The sequence below is a fragment of the Vombatus ursinus genome, unplaced genomic scaffold, assembly GCF_900497805.2.
Source record: "Vombatus ursinus unplaced genomic scaffold, bare-nosed wombat genome assembly UNPS02014924.1, whole genome shotgun sequence".
Lineage (NCBI taxonomy): Eukaryota > Metazoa > Chordata > Mammalia > Diprotodontia > Vombatidae > Vombatus > Vombatus ursinus.
The window spans coordinates 6875532-6883467 of record NW_020954702.1 but is presented as its reverse complement, the minus strand read 5'-3'; the positions used below and the strand labels follow the sequence as shown (position 1 = coordinate 6883467).

General features: G+C 37.6%; 1 pseudogene; it reads left to right on the top strand.

Moving 5' to 3' along the window:
• Positions 1–562: 562 nt before the first annotated feature.
• On the top strand, positions 563–922 carry LOC114029235 (annotated as a pseudogene).
• Positions 923–7936: the final 7014 nt, after the last annotated feature.

Genomic DNA, 7936 nt, shown 5'->3' with positions numbered 1-7936 from the left:
TTTAATAAAAAAGTATCTCATAGTAAAAGATGGAACAAAGAAGGGTGCAGTTGTGTTACTAGTGTTTTCATTGGTTTTCATTTTCTCTTCTATGGTGGGACAAAGAAGATGATTTTAGATCAGCCTGTTGAGATATACTTTCTCAAATTAGTGCCTTCTCAGATTTTGTAGGATTTCAGAATTCATTGAACAGCAACCACAAGGACAGAAATGACTAATCAAGGGTGGGGAACCTGTGGCCTCCAGGCCCCATGTGGCTACCTAGGTCCTCAAGTGAGGCTCTTTGACTAAATCCAAACTTCATAGAACAAATTCCCTTGATAAGAGGGATAATAATAAGATAAGAGTCTGGAAATTTGGACTCAGTCAAAAGGCCACACCCAAGGACCTAGATGGCTACATATGCCCTTGAGAACACAGGTTTCCCACCCGTGGATTAGATCATAAGTCTATAGGACATGGTATCCTTCCAAGAGAATGTTAAAAGTGATAGGGAGAATTGCTGCCTCTCCTCCTCCTGACTCACCAAAGGAATAAGTCGGTCAGGAAGTGGCTCCATGCCATGGCATTCAAAGACACTGGCAAGACCCTTGTGGAGCCCGAAGTGTCCATTCACCGGATCCAGATCACCCTCACCAGTCGCAATGTGAAATCCCTCAAGAAAGTGTGTGCTAACCTAATTAGAGGAGCCAAAGAAAAGAACTTGAAAGTAAAGGGAACTGTTGGAATGCCCACCAAGACACTTCAAACCACAACTAGAAAAACTCCTTGCGGTGAAGGTTCAAAGACTTGGGATTGGTTCTAGATGAGAATCCACAAACACCTTATTGATTTGCATAGTCCTTCTGAAATTGTTAAATAGATCACTTCTATCAGCATTGAACCAGGTATAGATGTTGAAGTCACCATTGCAGTTGCCTAACTAATCATCTCTTTTAATAAATTGATTGCAACTATTAAAAAAAAGTGGGAGGGAAAAGTCTTTCTTTGATCAAATTAATATTTCTTCAAATAGTCATTTCCTTTAGTTCCTATTAGATATCATTATTTTCATCTAAAACAACAGTGACTTTGAACTTATATGAGCAAAGCAAAGACAGTTACTTCCTCTCTAATCTTAACAATAGTTATATAGTTGTTATATTATGTTGTGGTCACAGTTATATAGTGTTTTTTTAAAATAGTTAAATTTGGGGTGGAGCCAAGATGGCAGAGTAAAGACAGGGACTCATTTGAGCTCTCCCTCCAAACCCCTCCAAATACCTGTAAAAAATTACTCTAAATAAATTCTAGAGCAGCAGAACCCACAAAAAGACAGAGTGAAACAAATTTCCAGCTCAAGACAACCTAGAAGGTCAATAGGAAAAGTCTGTTGCACCAGGCTGGGAAAGGAGTGCAGTCCAGTGACTGGGCCCTAGCAAACCCAGAACAGGCAGCTGTGGCAGTTTCCAGACTTCTCAACTCACAAACATATTGATGTGACAACTTAGAAAGTCAGTAGCAAAGGTCTGTCAGACCTGGGTGAAAAATGAGCACATTTCAGTCCTGGCACCAGCAGCAGCAGTAGTGGTGGCAGCAGCAGGGCAGCAATAGCTGCTTTCAGAACTTTCAGCCCACAGAAAGTAAGGAGATTGAACAACTGATCAGAAGAAGATTACAGGGGTCTCTTTGCTGGTGCTGAGGCAGGATTCTGTTGCTTTGCCTAGACTTGGATCTGAGTGACAGTCCTGGGTGGCAGTCCTGGGGAGAGGAGGAGCGCTGACATAGCAAAGCTTGTGGCAGCAGGGGAGAGCAAGCGCTACTCACAATTCCAGGGCAGAAAAGAGTGCTTGTTGTCACTCACAGACCAGAGCACAGGTTAGGAGAGGAGCAAACACCTCTCCTTAGATCATACCACCTTGGATGAATTGAAAACTTACAGGTCCCTGAAAACACCTGCACAAAACCCCTAAAGCGTGGGACAGTATGCCCTACATACTGGAAGCACAGCCCTACCTTAGCAGTGATTTAAAAAGTCAAATAATTGACTGGGGAAATGAACAAACAGTGGGGGAAAAAAAAAACCTCAGACTATAGAAACTCTGGTAACAAGGAAGATCAAAACATCCACCCAGAAGAAGACAACAAAATCAAAGCTCCTACATCCAAAGCCTCCAAGAAAAATATGAATTGGTCTCAGACCATGGAAGTGCTCAAAAAGAATTTTGAAAAGCAAGTAAGAGAAGTAGAGGAAAAACAAAAAAGATCTTCTTTTCCTCCTTCCCCCTCCCCCAGTGATACTCTTTTTCCTTTTTGAAGAGAAAATACTATCTTAATGTGGCTGCTTTGGGGTGATGGGACCTATATTTTTGTTAGGTCCATAGGTTCTTATGGTCCATAAGGTCCATAAGTTCTGCAGTCTTCAAATATATACTTATTCTGATATTGCATTTATTCTGGTATTGCATAAATGTCAATTGGCTTTAAAACGTTCTTCTCTTTCACATTTTCATTTCAAGAATCCAGTAAATCTCTTAATGTATTCAGTCATAGCTTTTTATTCATACCTTTTTGTTTGATGACTTTTCCCTGAAGAGTATTGGTCTTATTTTTATACGTTTAGTCTTTTTGACCTCCACATTCAAATCCAAAGTCTTCAGTCTCTATCCTTCTTCTGAACATTTTAAGAATTTCAAACTTAGTGAGTCCAACTGGCATTTTATATTACTGGTGAAATTCCACAAGTTAAAGAGTTATTTGATATTATGTGGAGGAGCCTTACTTGACTTTATCCATGTAAATTCAGTGATTAATATGATGCTTCACTATGATTTCTTCATTACCTTAGAGGCCATTCTCAGTTTTATCTTGGGAAGTCTCTATTGGGTTTAAGGCTAGAAAGAGCCATAAGGAGTGTAAACTGTCTCCCTAGAAAATACATGAATTTGTAGCAATTATTTACAAAATTAATGTATTATTCCTAGGTTTCTATATAAATGGTCAGCTAAGTGGCATAGTAGATAGAGCATCAGGCCTGGAGTCATGAAAACTCATCTTCCTTAGTTCAAATCTGGCCTCAGACACTTACTAGCTGTGTGAACCTGGGCAAGTCATTTAACTCTGTTTGCCTCAGTTCCCTCGCATGTAAAATGAGTTGCAAAAGAAAATGGCAAACCACTCCAGTATCCTTGCCAAGAAAGCTCCAAATGGGGTCATGAAGAGTCAGGCATGACTGAAAAACAGCTTCTATGAAATATATCAAATGCTCTAACATTATTACCAGACTTGGATGTATTTTATATACAATCTACGAATGTGCACCTGAGCTAAAGATTTTGCAGCATATAAATAAAGGTATTATATCGCTAAAATACAGGAAGTTTCTTTCTTTAAAAAAGCCACAGAAAAAAAATTTAACTAATCCATAAAATTAGTTGAAGGGAAAAAGAAGAAAGAGAATTTTGCTTGCCTACTTAATGGAGAGGGGAGAAAATGAGGGGAAGAATTAAATAACTAGAAAAATAAATCATTTATTAATATTTATCAATGATGATTATAGTTATAATAATGCATTAATATACATTATGAATCAAAATCAAACATATTAATTGTAATATAATTAATTATTGCTATACTTATTTTTTCTAAAAGTAAGTTAAGCAAAACTTGGGAAAGGGGTAAAAAAATAAACTTGGTAGTGAGAAGAACAGATTAAACAAAAATACCAGAAGAAACATAATAACGTATTTCTAGAAGAAGAGAGGGAAAATCCTAATTTGGAAAAACAATGCTAGAGACAAATTGAAAAAAAAAATGTAAACCTACTTCACAACTTTAAATGTGAATGGATTAAACATCTAATCTAAAGAATGACAGATGGAATAAGAAAATAAAACTACATGATCTGTTGTTTATAAGAAACACATCTAAAAATTGAAGGCATACACAAAATTAAAATAAGAGACTGTTAAAAAATAGTTTTGCTTTATATTAATCTAGAAAAACAGTAGTTGCAATTATTCCATCAGACAAAGCAAAAACAAACATTCACAACATAAAAAGGAATAAACAAGAAACCTACATTATTCTGAAAGGAATTATGGACAACAAACTGACATCAGTATTAAACATATGTTCCAAATATGTTCCAAATGCCTCAGTATCTAAATTGATAAAATAAACATTTACTGAACTACTAGAAGACATCATAACATAGTACTAGCAGGAGGTTTAAATATACCTTTCTTAGTTTTTGATAAATCTAAAAGAAAGATAGATAAAAAGGAAAAACATAGAATGAAACAAATCATTGGAGAAACTAAAGCTAAAAGACTTATGGCATCTTCTAAATGGGACTGCTAAAGAACGTATTTATTTCTCAGCATTACACAGAACTTCTACAAAAATACCATGGATTAAGGCACAGAGATACTGCAAACATATTTGAAAGGCAGAAAAAATAAATGTATCAGGGCCAGTTAGGTGACACAGTAGATAGAGCTCTGGCTTTGGAGTCAGGAAGACCTGAATTCAAATCTGGCCTCACTTGACACTTACTGGCTGTGTGACCCTGGACAAGTCACTTAACCCCAATTGCCTTACCAAAAAAAAGCATTAATAAATAAATAAATAAATATATCCTTATAGACAAAAGTCATTCAATTTGTTCAATTATTACTGGATTGATGATGAATTATTTTTTATATGCATACACTTTTTGGCACAAAGGTTTTGTAATTCAACTTTGTATAAAATATGTGAATACAAACTTGGCATATATTTAAAGCATCTAGTCATCATCTTTACTATTATAATTATTATGTTGTTATTATCTTGCTCAGTATAGTTCAGATAGAAACTTGTCCTGATATTGTCTTTTATATTTAATGTTTTAGGGATCCCACAGTATCACAGTCTTTTACAATTGAGCAATAGTAACCAGATATAAGTTTAACTACTACAGCCTTATGGAATCTGAGTGACTTTTTATTATTGGACAGTGTGATAAGAATAGGGTTTTTCTATTTCCTTGCAACAGGGTTTAGTTTCCCTAAAAGGTGATAAAGCTAACTCAGCAACCTGATTTGCCTTTGCTTCTCTTGATGGAGCTTCATAGTCACCAAAGGTTACAAAAAAAGCTCATTTGTATGGAATTGTGTGGAATAGATCCATTTCAATATGGAAATGAGAGGGCTCATTTCTATAGAAGCTACATGCCACTATATGCTTATAGAACATCCTTGCTGTGTTAGGGCAAGCCAAATCTTTTTTTTTGTTGTTGTTATTGTTAATTGTTCAATATCTTACAAATGTTTCATATCAATCTAAAATCAAACTTTAGCTGAGAGCGTACCGGTGTTAAGTTGACCCCTAAGTGTTGGTATAATTGATAATTGGAATGAAATGAGATGCATCATGTTTGACATTGTGGTTAAGGTGGGGAAAGTGATCAGATACCCCCTACCACACAGTGGCATCTAGCAGTAAGAGCCCTTCTGATTGCATATGGTGAGTCCTTTCTCTGTATTCTAGTTTTCTAAGGAGGAGGGTCATTGCTCTGTGGGAGCAGGGGGCAGGCTGCCTTCTCTACCAAGGAGCTGGAGTGATTGCATGAGAATCTTAAGGAGAAATCTGATGATTCATTGGTCAGTGAGTCCTGCAGGCAAGATCTAATGCAACCAATGAGATACTCTCTGCAGATGACTTTCATATGCTGGAAGAACTCTTTAAGAACTTATTTTTATAGAGTCAGATATATTTATTGAGACTTCCTATATGGACCACCCTCTGTCCCTTTTAAGTAGCTGAGACTGTTATTAAAACCTGGCTCTATAAAGATGAATTCCCATTGTGGCTGATTCCTTGATGGAGAACTGAAAAGAAGGTAAAATGCTTAAAGGAAATCACTTTGATTTTTTGGATCCATGTAGCAACCTCTCACCAGCCTGTCATACTTTAAAAACAGCTGAACTCAATTAGATCATAGCTTTTGCATAGATCCTCACCAGAATTGCTTCAGATTTTAGGTAGGGATCTCCACTGTTACAAAACCATACAGGTTTGGATAGGTCAATTAAAGAAATATGAGCATGAGGTCAAGTCAGTTGTGATTTGGGCAAATAATACTATCAGTGCAAATAGGCACTCTGAGAATTGGGAGAGGAGTCACAGAACCAGCTGGCTCCTTGGGCAGAGTCAGATGACACCATTCCCAGGAAGGAGCTTTGGGTGTGGCTCCTGAAATTTGGGGTTCATAAGAAAGCAACTGATGGTCATCCCCAAGGACTACTAGTAAAACTACACAGGAAAATTCAACACCAGTAGTCTAAGGGGCCTTTCAATCCCACTCAACACTGAGGTATCCTTTAAAACTCCTGTCTCATTTGAATCATTCAAAGGATACTGGGGATGGGGTAGCAAACTAGGCAGGGAAGAGGTGTCATTCGCCTCATAAGAGTATCTGTACTGGCTTTTTTGGCAATCTTTCTGCATGTTAGTGGATAGGACCAAACAGAAACCATTAGCATTGCCTGAAAGATCCTGTGTAATTAACACTAAACAAAATCAAGTTACCAGGGAGGTTAATCAAAGATATGTCTTCTCTAGTGAAGAAGATGGAGAAAGTTGGAATATTTTGTTATACAGCTCTCCTTTCAACAATACTGTGTTGCCTTTAAGGAAGACATCAGATACCTGGAAGTTTACAGTGGATTACAGAGAATTGAACAAAGTTATCATACCCATCATTACAGATATCCCTGACTTCATCAATGCTGTGTCCAAAGTAAGTAGTATAAGGTTATTACTCCCCAGTCTGTTCCTGTCATGGAAACTATTTAGAATGAGTCTGCTTTTGCCTGAAAAGGAGGCTACATTACCTTTCCCCTGGGCTACCTGAACTCTCCCTCATACTGCCACATTATAGTGGGAAGAGAGACCTAAAGGAGGTCTCACTTCTTGGGGGCACTGATGTACACTATTATATTGATGAAATAAGATTGACCAGACCAATTTAGTCCATGGTGGCAGAGGCCCAAGATTAGATGATAGCCTACATGAGGGGAAAAAAGGTAGAAAATCAGTCCCAAGAAAACCCAGGGTTCAATCCATAGAGTCAAGTTTTTTAGAATCTAAGAAGAAAGTCCGGAGATTTATTGGATTCTTCAAATTTTAGAGAATCCACATTTTCCGCTTCAATATTCTGATGGTTGCCATTTGCTAAATCAGTCACAAGTCTATGTCTTTCAAGTGGCGACTAAAACAAGTTTTTGCCCTGGAAGTTGTGCATTAGTCACCATATCCTACGCTGATGACTGGAAATGATTACACATGGAGACAAAAGTGCCCACATCTATAGAAGCTAACTGTCAGTGTATCACTGATACATATCCTTGCTGCATTAGGTCAAAGTAAATCTCCTTTTATTAACTATTCAAAGACTTACAAATACTTCATATCATTCCAAAATTGAACTTGAACTGATGGAGTACCGATGTTGGATCAATCCCTAAAAGAGATTTCATAAGATGAAGGTGGTGTTTAATATGTTCTTTTTCCCAATGGGGAAAGAGAGAGAAAGAAAGTGAGAGGGAGACAGAGACAGAGAGACAGAGAGAGATAGAGAGAGAGACAGAGACAGACAGAGACAGAGAGAGAGAAAACTGCAAACACTTTGGGGGTGGGATCTGGTCAGGAATGAGGACCCACAAAAAAGATTTCAATGGCCAATGACTGAAAGAGGCCTAAGATTGGGCATTAGGAGGACAGGAAGTATTAGAGCAGGAAGACATCCCAAGAATTCCCTGAACTAGTGAACAGGAGCCATCTGATTGTGTCTTTCCCTACCCACTTCCAAGTCCCAGATCCAGGGTGGACTGAAGAAAGACCTATGCCAACAGGTGGGAGAAAAAAGGGAAAATAGTCACCATCATGGTCCCCCAACATCTTCATTCTTGAT